Source organism: Natrix helvetica (genome assembly GCF_964273705.1).
Source record: "Natrix helvetica genome assembly, chromosome: 7".
NCBI classification, from domain to species: domain Eukaryota; kingdom Metazoa; phylum Chordata; class Lepidosauria; order Squamata; family Natricidae; genus Natrix; species Natrix helvetica.
This window is the reverse complement of record NC_138558.1, coordinates 6,906,161-6,918,988: the sequence shown is the minus strand read 5'-3', so window position 1 is coordinate 6,918,988 and position 12,828 is coordinate 6,906,161.

Genomic DNA, 12,828 nt, shown 5'->3' with positions numbered 1-12,828 from the left:
GTCTTAAAGTTCCCAAGTTTGGACACCCCTGAGATACAGCAATGCTTAATCTTTACAAAATAAACTTTTAATGCCACCAGAGTTGATTTGGGTGGTTCTTAGCTAGATAGGTAAAATTCTTCCTCGTGAAATTTTCCTAAATGAATGGGGGGAAAAGAAATATGAAAAGGCTATTTTTTTATATTTGTGGACTAGGATTCTTGAAAAAGTTTAAATAAAGGAAATCGGATCCTTTCGTTCCTTGCTCTGTTGAGCCAAGCCATACTTCTGTGGGATGTTACATGTCCTTAAATATTATGTAACAGTTTGTTCAATTCAAATTTTGCATGTGGAATTCCCAGTGTTGATTTCAGGATACAGATTCATCTACACGTACCGTGTCATCCTCCTACTGTGATAGCATCTTCCGTAATAAACATTTTCCCGTCAGCTTTTCTGAATCCCAACTTCCTGCTTTGTTTCCGCCTAAGAGTCTCTGCCAATAGCGGGGCCAAAAATGAAACCTTACATCGTGTTTTGTGTTCAAATGATTGACCATTGCCAAATGCTCTACAGCAGGGGTGTCAAAACACTTTTTTTTTTTAAAAAAAAATAGTTTTTATTGAAACATTTTTACCATTAAAAACAGAAAGAAAAACACAACAAAAAACAAAACATACATAACAGTATAGAGTAATTGTACAGCCTTCTGTATCGGCATTCATGTTTAGCCTTTATAATTCTCCATTCTCCATTGCCTTCCTATTGTTTTTACCTTCTCTAATGATATAGTAACAGTAGTACTACAATACAATGCAATGCAATGCAATGCAATGCAATGCAATACAATACAATAGTAGAGTTGGAAGGGACTTTGGAGGTCTTCTAGTCCAACCCCCTGCCTAGGCAGGAAACCCTATACCGTTTCAGACAAATGGCTATCCAACATCATCTTAAAGACTTCCAGTGTTGGGGCATTCACAACTTCTGGAGGAAAGCTGTTCCACTGATTAATTGTTCTAACCGTCAGGAAATTTCTCCTCAGTTCTAAGTTGCTTCTCTCCTTGATTAGTTTCCACCCATTGCTTCTTGTTCTACCCTCAGGTGCCTTGGAAAATAGCTTGACTCCCTCTTCTTTGTGGCAACCCCTGAGATATTGGAACACTGCTATCATGTCTCCCCTAGTCCTTCTTTCTCTTAAGCTAAACATAACCAGTTCCCGCAACCGTTCTTCACATGTTTTAGTCTCCAGTCCCCTAATCCTCTTGGTTGCTGTTCTCTGCACTCTTTCTAGAGTCTCCACATCTTTTCTACATCGTGGTGACCAAAACTGAATGCCGTATTCCAAGTGTGGCCTTACCAAGGCCTTATAAAGTGGTATTAACCCTTCACGTGATCTTGATTCTATCCCTCTGTTGATGCAGCCTAGAACTGTGTTGGCTTTTTTGGCAGCTGCTGCACACGGCTGGCTCCTATTTAAATGGTTGTCCACTAGGACTCCAAGATCCCTCTCACAGTTACTACTACTGAGCAAGGTACCACCTCTACTGTACCTGTGCATTCCATTTTTGTTGCCTAAAACACTAACACTTGTAATAATCATATCACCATTATATTTACATTATAGACAATGCTTTAAGTTTGATAGTGATTTGTAAGTGGGTGTCAAGCTCAATTTCATTGAGGGTCAAATTTCATTTGACCTCGGGGGCTGCGGGGGCGTAGCCGACTGGGTGAGTGAGGCCAACTGGGTGGGTGTGGCCAGCTGGATGCCAGTCCCTAAACTGCTGGCATGTTTCCTCTGCATTGGGTAGACCGGGCTAAAGCGACACGGGTTGGCCCCTTACCATTTCTAGGATGGCCCTGCGGCCTGGATCCGACCACATCGTGGGCCAGATTGGACCCGTAGGCCTAGTATTTGATACGCCTGCTCTACAGGTAACTCCTCCCGTTAACTATAATGGAGTCTTCCCATTGCGATCGTTAAGTCTATAAAGCCTCAAAAAGATACTACAATCTGGTAATTTTTAAGCAAACACCCCAGTCATAAAGTTTGCCGTGATTCAGTTTTTCCCGACCACTGGAGGTAAATGCCAGTTTTCAGCAAAACCATCATAAAATATGATCATGGGACACCGCAGGCGGTGGAAAATAGGTGCAGTCGTGACTCTCCAAATTTTAAGATTGATATGCGCAGTGGTTAGAATGCAATATTGCAGGCTAATTCTGCTGACCGCCAGCAGTTCGATCCTCAACAGGGCTCAAGGTTGACTTGTCCTTCCGTCCTTCCAAGGTCCATAAAATGAGGATCCAGATTGTCCTTGGTGCTCCCTGAGCTTGGTGGTTGTTTCTGGCGCAAATGTTTTGTTGACCAACAGTGCCAGAAAAGCCGCCCTGTGTGTGTGTGTGTGTGTGTGTGTGTGTGTGTGTGTGTGTTGGGGAGAAGAGTAAGAGGAGGACTGGGATCCTTGGTACTCTTGGGGCTTGGTTGTTTTCCAGCAGACCTTTTATTACCCAAATCGGTAACATCATCAGAACTAATAAAGTTAGTTGGCCAGCTGAGTTCACCGTTTTTAAAAGCCATTTTTCACCCTCCCCAGGCTCCAGAGGCTTTATAGGAGCCTGGGGAGGGTGAAAAGAGCCTCCCCCCCCCGGAGGCCCTCCGGAGGCTTCAGGGACCGTCCGGAGGCTTCCCTGAAGCCTTCGGAACGCTTAAAATGACTCTCCGAGCAAACCGGAAGTGACTTCCGGTTTGCTCAGAGGGTCGTTTTGAGCGCTCCGAAGGCTTCAGGGACCATCCGGAGGCTTCCCTGACGCCTTCAGAGTGCTCGGAGGGTCATTTTAAGCGCTCCGAAGGCATCAGGGACGCCTCCGGACGGTCCCTGAAGCCTTCGGAACGCTTAAAACGACCCTCCGAGCAAACTGGAAGTGACTCTTTTCAGCCTCCCCAGGCTCCTCCTATAAAGCCTCTGGAGCCTGGGGAGGGCAAAAAAATCATGTAAAAATGGGGGGGGGGAGCGCCTGTTGTGCGTGCATGCGCTCGGGGGGGGTCACGCATTGCATTATAGGTGCGGCACGCCCGCACATGACCCCCCCTGTGCTCCCCCCCACTTGTGGCACGCGAGTTAAAAAAAGGTTCACCATCGCTGGGTTAGTGCAATGGTTCTCCACCTTGGCAACTTCAGGATGAGTGGACTTCAACTCCCAGAATTCCCAGCCAGCACGGGTTAAGGTTAGGCTAGGCTGGGGAGGTCTGGGAAGTGAAGTTTAACCATCTTAAAAGATGTCAAGGTTGAGAAACGCTGGGTTAGTGGGAGAGGAGGAGGAGGAGGAGGAGGAGGAGGAGGAGGAGGAGGAGGATTGTGTGGTCCTTGGTGCCCTCTGAGCTTGCTTGTTTTCTCGCAGGCGTTTCATTACCTAAACTAGGTAACATCACCAGACCATCACTGATGCTGTTAACCTAGTTTGGATAATGAAACGCCTGCAAGAAAACAGGCTCAGAGAACAATAAAGACCCCTCCTAACATCATCAATGACAAGGATATAATTTAAACCCTTTGTAATTAATGATGGCGGATCGTGGCTTCTCCTCGAAGTATACTTCTCGAATAAGCAAAAAGGAACCCGAGGCATGATCTAATTTAAAAAAAAACACATTTTAATATAAAGGAAAATAAAAATACAAACTTGCTAACTGAATTAATTACGTCTTGGCAATTACCTTCCTTGGCAGGCGAACGAAAGATCAGAAGTGAAAGTTAAGAAAGAATGTGTGACCTGCGCAGTAAATCATTGCAGATAAGAACTGCGACATGCGCAATAAATCTCAGCACAGCTAGCAAACCAATTAACGCAGTGACAATCAAGGGGTGGGGTGGGGTTGGCTCTCTTTATTTACAAGTCACTTTCCCTTTTAGGGTTGGTGGGAGTCCTTTGCTTGGGGTATTGTTTGCGTAGATGTTACGTACAGTGGTGGGAATCCAAATCTTTTCCTACTAGTTCTATGGGGGTGCGTTTTGCACAGGCGTGCTCACGCCTAGCATGTGCTTGGTGTTGCGCAGCCCTCAAAGACCGCCCTCGGTGTCAGCGGATTGCCGCGCAAATCAGCTGAGGTAAAAAACAAGGGACTATAGGGCAGGGAACAACGGGCAGGAGAGAGGGCCCAGCACCCACGGTATTTGCCGGTTCTCCAAACTACTCAAAATTTCTGCTACCGGTTCGCCCGAATCAGTCCGAACCGGCTGAATACCACCTCGATATGTCCTGTCAGGGTTCCAAATAGCTTCCAAAAGTAAATCGGAGTCCAAGGTAAAGTATTGCTCAAAAGTTCCAATTTATGAAGAGAGCCATGTTGGCTCATCTGGGAAAACCCGAATCTGAAAGCTTCCCGGTTTTCCCCACCCAGTTGAAAGTTCAAAATCTTTCCCCCACACCCACAAGTCCATCCCACGGTCCAATCTTCCACTGCCCTGCTGGCAGTTCCACCCATCCAGTTCTGGTCAGGTGTAGAGGTCCAAAGACAAAGGATGACCTTGGTTTTCTAGAAAGAATGTTGTTGTGGCTACATATCATCTAACTCCGTACAATCCCGCCTCCTATTTTCCCACAATAGAAAATGCATAGCGGAATAATAGAAAGTGTGGCAGGCCAAAGGTCCAAAAGAAAAGACGGCTGCAGGCCTGACCCGTACCATTGTATGTACATTGTATGCTACATCTACATACGGAATCAACAGTATACCACAACATCATTCAAAAGAGACGGTTAGGAAGCAAAAAGACTCAAACACCTCCTTACTTGCAAGCCACATCCAGTGAAGTAGAGATTAGCACCAAAATTAATACGAGACCAACAATCAAGCACTAAATAATATTCAATCAAGGAATTATCAACTCGGAGAAACAAATCAACAGAAAACAACAGCCTCATCAAGGAACCGAGGAAAGCCCAACTAGAATTCACACACACACACACACTTCATCTAGATCAGGGGTGTCCAAACTTGGGAACTTTTAAGACTTGTGGACTTCAACTCCCAGAATTCCCCAGCCAGCATGGCTGCCTGGGGAATTCTGGGAGTTGAAGTCCACAAGTCTTAAAGTTCCCAAGTTTGGACACCCCTGATCTAGATTATGTAAAGTAAAAGTTCGCCTCGCACATACGTGCTAGTCGTTCCCGACTCTAGGGGGCGGTGCTCATCTCCGTTTCAAAGCCGAAGTGCCAGCGCTGTCCGAAGACGTCTCCATGGTCATGTGGCCGGCATGACTCAACACCGAAGGCACATGGAACGCTGTTACCTTCCCACCAAAGGTGGCCCCTATTTTTCTACTTGCATTTTTACATACTTTCGAACTGTTAGGTTGTCCGAAGCTGAGACAAGTCACGGGAGCTCACTCCGTTACGCGGCGCTAGGGATTCGAACCATCGAACTGCCGACCTTTCTGATCGACAAGCTCAGCGTCTTACCAGTGGACCTTCATGTAGATTCGCGGAACCCAATAAAATATAAACCTTAAAACAGATTTGTGTTCAAACGCCGATGTCTAAGCCCGCTAACCATGGAATGGCAGCATGGTTGGTATTGACAAAATCAGATATTTGACTGGTACATGCCCTCAGCTTACAGCCGGTCACGATGTGATCTACAATTTGACACTCGTCAGACAATCACCTCACTAGAGATCCAGAATGTCAAAATCTGATCTGATCTTTTTGGGTACAAAAATGGCTGCAATGTGTTTTTGCACTAGAGGGCAGCATATACTATGGAGAAAACAAAGGCATGGTAAGCCTGCATGGAAATGTTTTATATTTCAATAAAAGGACTGTAATATTTGAGATCCAGAAAGGGCAATCTTTTGTCGCAGAAAGGTGGCAAGTGTAACATCCTGGAGAATACAAGGAGCAAGAATGCAAGGGACCAATCCATTTTTTTCTGCTTTTTTCCATAGAAAGAGGGTGCTTTGGCGTGCTAGTAGGTAATACTTACAATGTACAGAACTTCCTTTTCCAGCTCCGTTGTGGCGGTAACTCAAGAACTGGTACCCGTGTTCAGGATTTGAAATTCCACTCCAGTGAATGTTTGGGGTGCAATGGACCGACTTTTGAACAACTGGTACCTGTGTTCAGGATTTGAAATTCCACTCCAGTGAATGTTTGGGGTGCAATGGACCGACTTTTGAACAACGCGTAGGGGAAAGACCTTCATTGGCTTAAGAAATGGCACGGATTTCTGAAAATCACCCCCATGAAGCCACTTTAAACTGTTGGAAGAAATGTCCTTCTGGGTTCAGCTCCAAGTGGGGAAAAAGACACTGAAAACATGGAGGCTGCTTGGAAAGATGGTTTAATGGTGGACAGGATCACATGGCTTGAGCTCCTGAACAGGAAAGGGGGATCACAGGCTTCCAGATGTTGGGTGAAGAGAAAGAGAGAGAGAAGAAGGGGCTTGCTGTGTTTTTTATACAATACAATACAATACAATACAATTCAATACAATAATACAATACAATACAATACAATAGCAGAATTGGAAGGGACCTTGAAGGTCTTCTAGTCCAACCCCCTGCCTAGGCAGGAAACCCTATACCGTTTCAGACAGATGGCTTTCCAACATCTTCTTAAAGACTTCCAGTGTTGGGGCATTCACAACTAATGGAGGCAACTTCTGTTCCACTGATTAATTGTTCTAACTGTCAGGAAATTTCTCCTCAGTTCTAAGTTGCTTCTCTCCTTGATTAGTTTCCACCCATTTCTTCTTGTTCTACCCTCAGGTGCCTTGGAGAATAGTTTGACTCCCTCTTCTTTGTGGCCTTGTTCGGCCCCACCTCTCCGTTTCCTGTTCCTGTGTAAGAAATGTATTCTGATTGGTTGTCAGACTCCCAGGGGGCCATGCAGGGGCAACTCTCTAGGCCGTGTTTTGAGTCCCAAGTTTGATTGAGTTTCCAGGTGCCACGTGGTGAGTTTCTGTGGAAGGCTAATCCTACCTTTATTATGTAAAGTAGACTAGCTCGGGCTTTAATGGCTCTTTGACAAACTAGGGGTGGGGAGGCGGGGGCAGAAAGCTGCAGGGAGATACTCTGTCTTCAAAAATGTGTTTCTCCCTTTTCACATCCAGGGAAATACTGTAATATTCTGCCTTCTTAATATTTCCCCAGGATATTTCAGTTTTCTGGCAGAGGGGTGGGTTTTAACGTCCTACAAAACAAAGCAAGCACTTGACACATGTGTGGGCTTTAGCAAAAATGGGAATAAAATTATATATGCGGGGAGTCATACCAGCACCAATGTGTAACAGATGTTTAAAAATCAGAAATGGGGAAATAATGTGGTTTCAAATGAGAGCTCAGAATGAGTTGAGGTATCTACCCAAGTGTTTTTCAAACATGGCAACCTTAAGAGGGATAGACTTCAACTCCCAGAATCTCCCAAACCACAACAGTTTAACCATCTCAGCAATTGCATTCATTTCACCGTCTATTCAACACTGTAGGAATCACAATTCATATGTCTCTGCATATCAGAGGCCTTGTTCAAGCTTTTGTCACACATAGAAACAAAAGTCCTGTATTTTCTTTCAATCCATTTATCGATCAAACTTGGAAGGAAAAACTTCAGATTTCAGTTATTATATTTACCTGGACGATTTTCTGCATTCAGATACATATCTGGTTCCAGCGTTTCTTACCTTAGCTGACCCCAGATTTCCATAAAATATATATCCCCAGATGCTTTGAGTAGTTTTGCCAAATCGCATCTTACCGAGAAACTCACGCTGAATAATGAGGCTTGCAAGATTCTAGGCAAATGGAGTCAAAATTGGCAGGTTTAAGCAGCCTCAAGCTATCCTCAGGCTGGAAAAAAGCAAGAGTGCCATTCAAATATTTATGTTGTGGCAGGCTAGCGGCCAGCCAGTGGAACTGGCAGGAGATTCAGACAGTGAGGAGGTTGGGGAGGAACCTGGGCCAATCCTGGAGTCTGGGGAAGGCTCTGATGAGGACTCTGTGTCGGAGGCAGAGAGGGGGCCAGGGCCGTCGGACAATTATCAGCTGCCTTCGGAGTCGGACATCAGTGGGGCAGAAGAACAGCTGGAGCCTGTTCCCAATATGTGCATGCACAGAGTTGCCAGATGAAGGGAACAGCTAAGGAACAAGGATCGACTTGGGAGTAAAGCCACAGGTGGACGGTGAAGGGTCCCTCCCATGAGGAATAAAGAGGAGCAAAAGGGGAGTGGAGTTTGCAGGAGACAATGAGTTCCATCCATTCGGGTGAAGTTCTGTTCCTGATTTCTTGCCAAGTAATTGCTGCTACAGCATGGCGTTTGGAAGATATCGGCCTGGCTGCTCTCCAAGACTGATAAAGGTCTGCAGATGTGGGATCTCTTGAAAGACTGTTGGCCGGGACTTTGCTGGATAGGAATTGACTTTAACTTAAATAAAAGAGGTTTTTATTGGAACGAGGAGCTGGCTTCATGCTTTTGGGAAGCCTCGGTCTGAACACACACGTTGAGTGGTACGAAGCAAGTGGTCTGCTTGCACATTTATTTTCCGTGAAATCACCGAGCAAAAAGGAACGGGAGAGAAAACACGTCATAAACAGCCCCAGGAGTCTTTCAGCTTTTGTACAGTTCTTAGCGGTAAATACTCGTTGGAGTGGCATGTATTGAAAAGAGCTATGAAAACTAATTCCTTCATTGGTCTCTGGTTTTGATCTTGTCTTTGAGGCTCTGCGAACGTTGATCCATTTTAATCACAGCATTTTGATGCTCTTGAGCCATGCGATGTGCTGCCAGCCGTCCATTGATGATGGAAAAGTCCCCCCCCCCGCCAAAAAAAGAAAAAAAAAGGGATTGCAATCTTTTTCGTGCTACCTCCAGCAATTCTGGTGATTTATAGCCTAGCTTAGGGTGGCTCAGTAGCTAAGACGCTGCGCTTGTCGATCAGAAATACAATACAATACAATAGCAGAGTTGGAAGGGACCTTGGAGGTCTTCTAGTCCAATCCCCTGCCTAGGCAGGAAACCCTATACTGTTTCAGACAAAGGACTATCCAACATCTTCTTAAAGGCTTCCAGTGTTGGGGCATTCACAACTTCTGGAGGCAACTTGTTCCAATGATTGATTGTTCTAACTGTCAGGAAGTTTCTCCTCAATTCTAAGTTGCTTCTCTCCTTGATTAGTTTCCACCTATTGCTTCTTGTTCTACGAAAAGTCGGCAGTTCGGTGGTTCGAATCCCTAGCGCCGCGTAACGGAGTGAGCTCCCGTTACTTCTCCCAGCTTCTGCCAACCTAGCAGTTCGAAAGCACGTAAAAAATGCAAGTAGAAAAATAGGAACCACCTTTGGTGGGAAGGGAACAGCGTTCTGTGCACCTTCGGCGTTGAGTCATGCCGGCCACATGACCATGGAGATGTTTCCGGACAGCGCTGGCTTTTCGGCTTTGAAACAGAGATGAGCACTGACCCCTAGAGTCGGGAACGACTAGCACATATGTGCGAGGGGAACCTTTACCTTATAGCCTAGCTTACCAGCCAGGGAAGCTGTTGACACGTGAATGATTAATCCCATCACTGAAAGACGGTTTAGCTAATTTTTTCTGGTGGTCCAAAGCGTGAGCCCCAAGCGTGAGCCCCGTTTCTCTTTCTTTAGATGGGTCATCCTCATTTAATGACCCCATAATCCCTTGGGGAGGGGGTGGAGTATGGACAACTGAATGGAGCAAGCCAAACGTTTTAATGGCCGGATGCCTTTCCTGTTGCCAATCCGGAGTTTTCTTTAGATGGATGAAGGCAATTAAATCTTTTATTAAGGCTGCTTTGAGAGAAAAAGTGAAAAAAGTAACATGACTGTTTTTCATACTTATGACCATCGCAGCATCCCCATGGTTAAGTGATCAAAATTCAGTCACTTGGCAAGTGGTTCACATTTATGACGGTTACGTTGTCCCGGGGTCATGTGATCCTCTTTTGTGACCGACTGACAAGCAAAAGTCAATGGGAAAGCCAGGGTCACTTAACAACCATGTTACTAACTTAACAATTGTGGTGAGGTGATTCACTTAACAACGGTAGCATGAAAGGTTGTAGAATGGGACAAAAATCACTATTCATTGGGTTGTAAAAGGGGAGAAAATTCACTGACAGTTGTCACAGACAACTGTTTCACAACAATGGAACTTTTGGCCTCCATTGTGATCATAACTACCTGTGTTGTATTCTTTTTTAAAAAAGGACAGATTAGGTAGGCACACTTTTGAAAAAAGTTCTATTTTCTTGTGTAGCCGAGAGTACTGAATACATGAAAGTTGGTGCGTTTGTTATGCAGCCTTCCAGCTGTCTGTCTTCCCTTAAATTTGTAAAAAGAAATACAATAATCTCTATCTATCATCTGTCTGTCTGTCTGTCTGTCTGTCTGTCTGTCTGTCTGTCTGTCTGTCTGTCTGTCTATCATCTATCTATCTATCTATCTATCTATCTATCTATCTATCTATCTATCTATCTATCTATCTATCTATCTATCTATCTATCATGTATTGTGTCACAACCCCTGGCATGCCCAAATATGGGAGGGAACACACTGCTTCCCTTTTCTGTCTTTTGGCTCACTCCAGGAGACCATCCAGGCAGAAAACCATATTTTTTATGTTGCATGAATTTTCCAGAACCATAAAGCCTAAAAACTTGAAATTTGGCACATATGTTCCTCTTGGCTTCTAGGTGCTCGCTAAGAAAGGATTTTTCGAAATGACCATCAGATCAGTAGTATTTTCTTATACAGTAATTAACACGCTCTGATGCTAAGGAGTTAGATGGTCTACTGCCACTCCCCACCTGAAAAGAACTCTGTTCCAACTGCCAGTTGCCTTATATTAACACGTTCTGATGCTAAGGAGTTAGACATTCTACTCCCCCTCCCCTCCTGAAAAGAACTCTGTTCCAACTGCCAGTTTCCTCACCTTCCGTTACCTCAGTTCAAACTGGCAGATGTTCCACTCCTTCACTCAGGAGCACTCTGGGGCTTCTTATAGTATTAAACGTCATTACCTCAACAAAATGTCTGCCCCTTCCACTATGGAACTGCTTCCGGATTCAAAGTGGCGGGAGCGATATTCCCTTATGTGTTTCAATCACCGACCGCCATTGAGCCGACGGAGTGAACCGGATTTCTCTTGCATTGCCCGATCACATAGTTTTGTCGCAAAGCACAGGTACCCAGCTAGTTTAAAAGAAAACATCTAATGAGAGAAGATGTTTGGTAACCCTTAAGAAAAATGTCATTTGTTAAGTCTGGTAGCTATAGACCCCAAGTTGGGCTCTCTGAAATTAGCATCTGCAAATCACCTTCTTGTCATTTAGAGCGTGCAGATGTATTTGAACAGTTCTTTCCAAATTGTGTGGTAGGTGTAGATATTGACGTGTTTGTCTCTTGGAGTGATAATGCTGTATTTTGACCCTAAAATTAAGCACACGATCAGAAGATGATGTTTGTCTGGTATATTTTTAGCTGAAAGGACCCCAGATGCTCCGTTTTGCTTTTCCTTGACAAGGAAAGGAATAAATTGGATGCCTTCTCATTTATTGAAATAGCAGAAGTTCTGTTTTCTCCCCATCTCTCCCAGGTGTTCCTAAATGTGTCTATCTTATAATAACTGTAGCCAGGTTCACCATGATCTTACACCTTAAATATTTCTTTCGATGGTTTTTAAGGGAGGTATTACCGTGAATTTAACTTAACACCTGGTTAAGAAGCCAATGAGGCATTTTCATTTACATGGATCTGTTTACCGGATTTATTTAATTCACCCAAGAAGTTTCCAGAATGATCAGTAAGCATCAAAAGAAGAAAAAGAACAGAACGAAACCGAACAGAAAATGTGGAATGGAATCAGGGGTGGGATTCAGCCAGTTTAGACCGGTTCGGGCGAACTGGATGCTAATTTTGCATCAGGTTCACCGAACCAGTAGTTGGAAGGACTGGCTGGCCATGCCCACCCTGTCCCTCCCCTCCCAGGTGTCTCCACATGGCCATCATGCCAGGTAAGTACAAGGCAGGCACTGGGAGGGAGAAAAGCGGGCCTCCCGGAAGTTCCGGAAGTAGGAAAATGGGCCTGTTTATGGCCTCTGGAGGGCCTGTGGAGCCCAGGGGAGGCCTTTTTTGCCCTCCTGGGAGCTAAAGAAAAACCTCCGGAGTTTGGGGAAGGCAAAAACGTCCTGCCCTGCTGTGGTGCCGGAGGCTGAGTAGGCCACACCCATCCAGCAACCGGGCAAAGGAACGGTTGCTAAAATTTTTGAATCCCATTCCAGATTGGAATGAGAATAGAATAGAGTAGGGTAGGGTAGGGTAGGGTAGAATAGAAATAGAAATAGAATAGAAATAGAATAGAAATAGAATAGAAATAGAATAGAAATAGAATAGAAATAGAATAGAAATAGAATAGAAATAGAATAGAAATAGAATAGAAATAGAAATAATAGAAATAGAAATAATAGAAATAGAAATAGAATACAAATAGAAATAATACAAATAGAAATAATACAAATAGAATACAAATAGAATAGAAATGGAATAGAAATAGAATAGAAATAGAATAGAATAGAAATAGAATAGAAATAGAATAGAAATAGAATAGAAATAGAATAGAAATAGAATAGAAATAGAATAGAAATAGAATAGAAATAGAAATAATAGAAATAGAAATAGAATAGAAATAGAAATAATAGAAATAGAAATAATACAAATAGAAATAATACAAATAGAATACAAATAGAATAGAAATGGAATAGAAATGGAATAGAAATAGAATAGAAATAGAATAGAAATAGAATAGAATAGAAATAGAATAGAAATAGAAT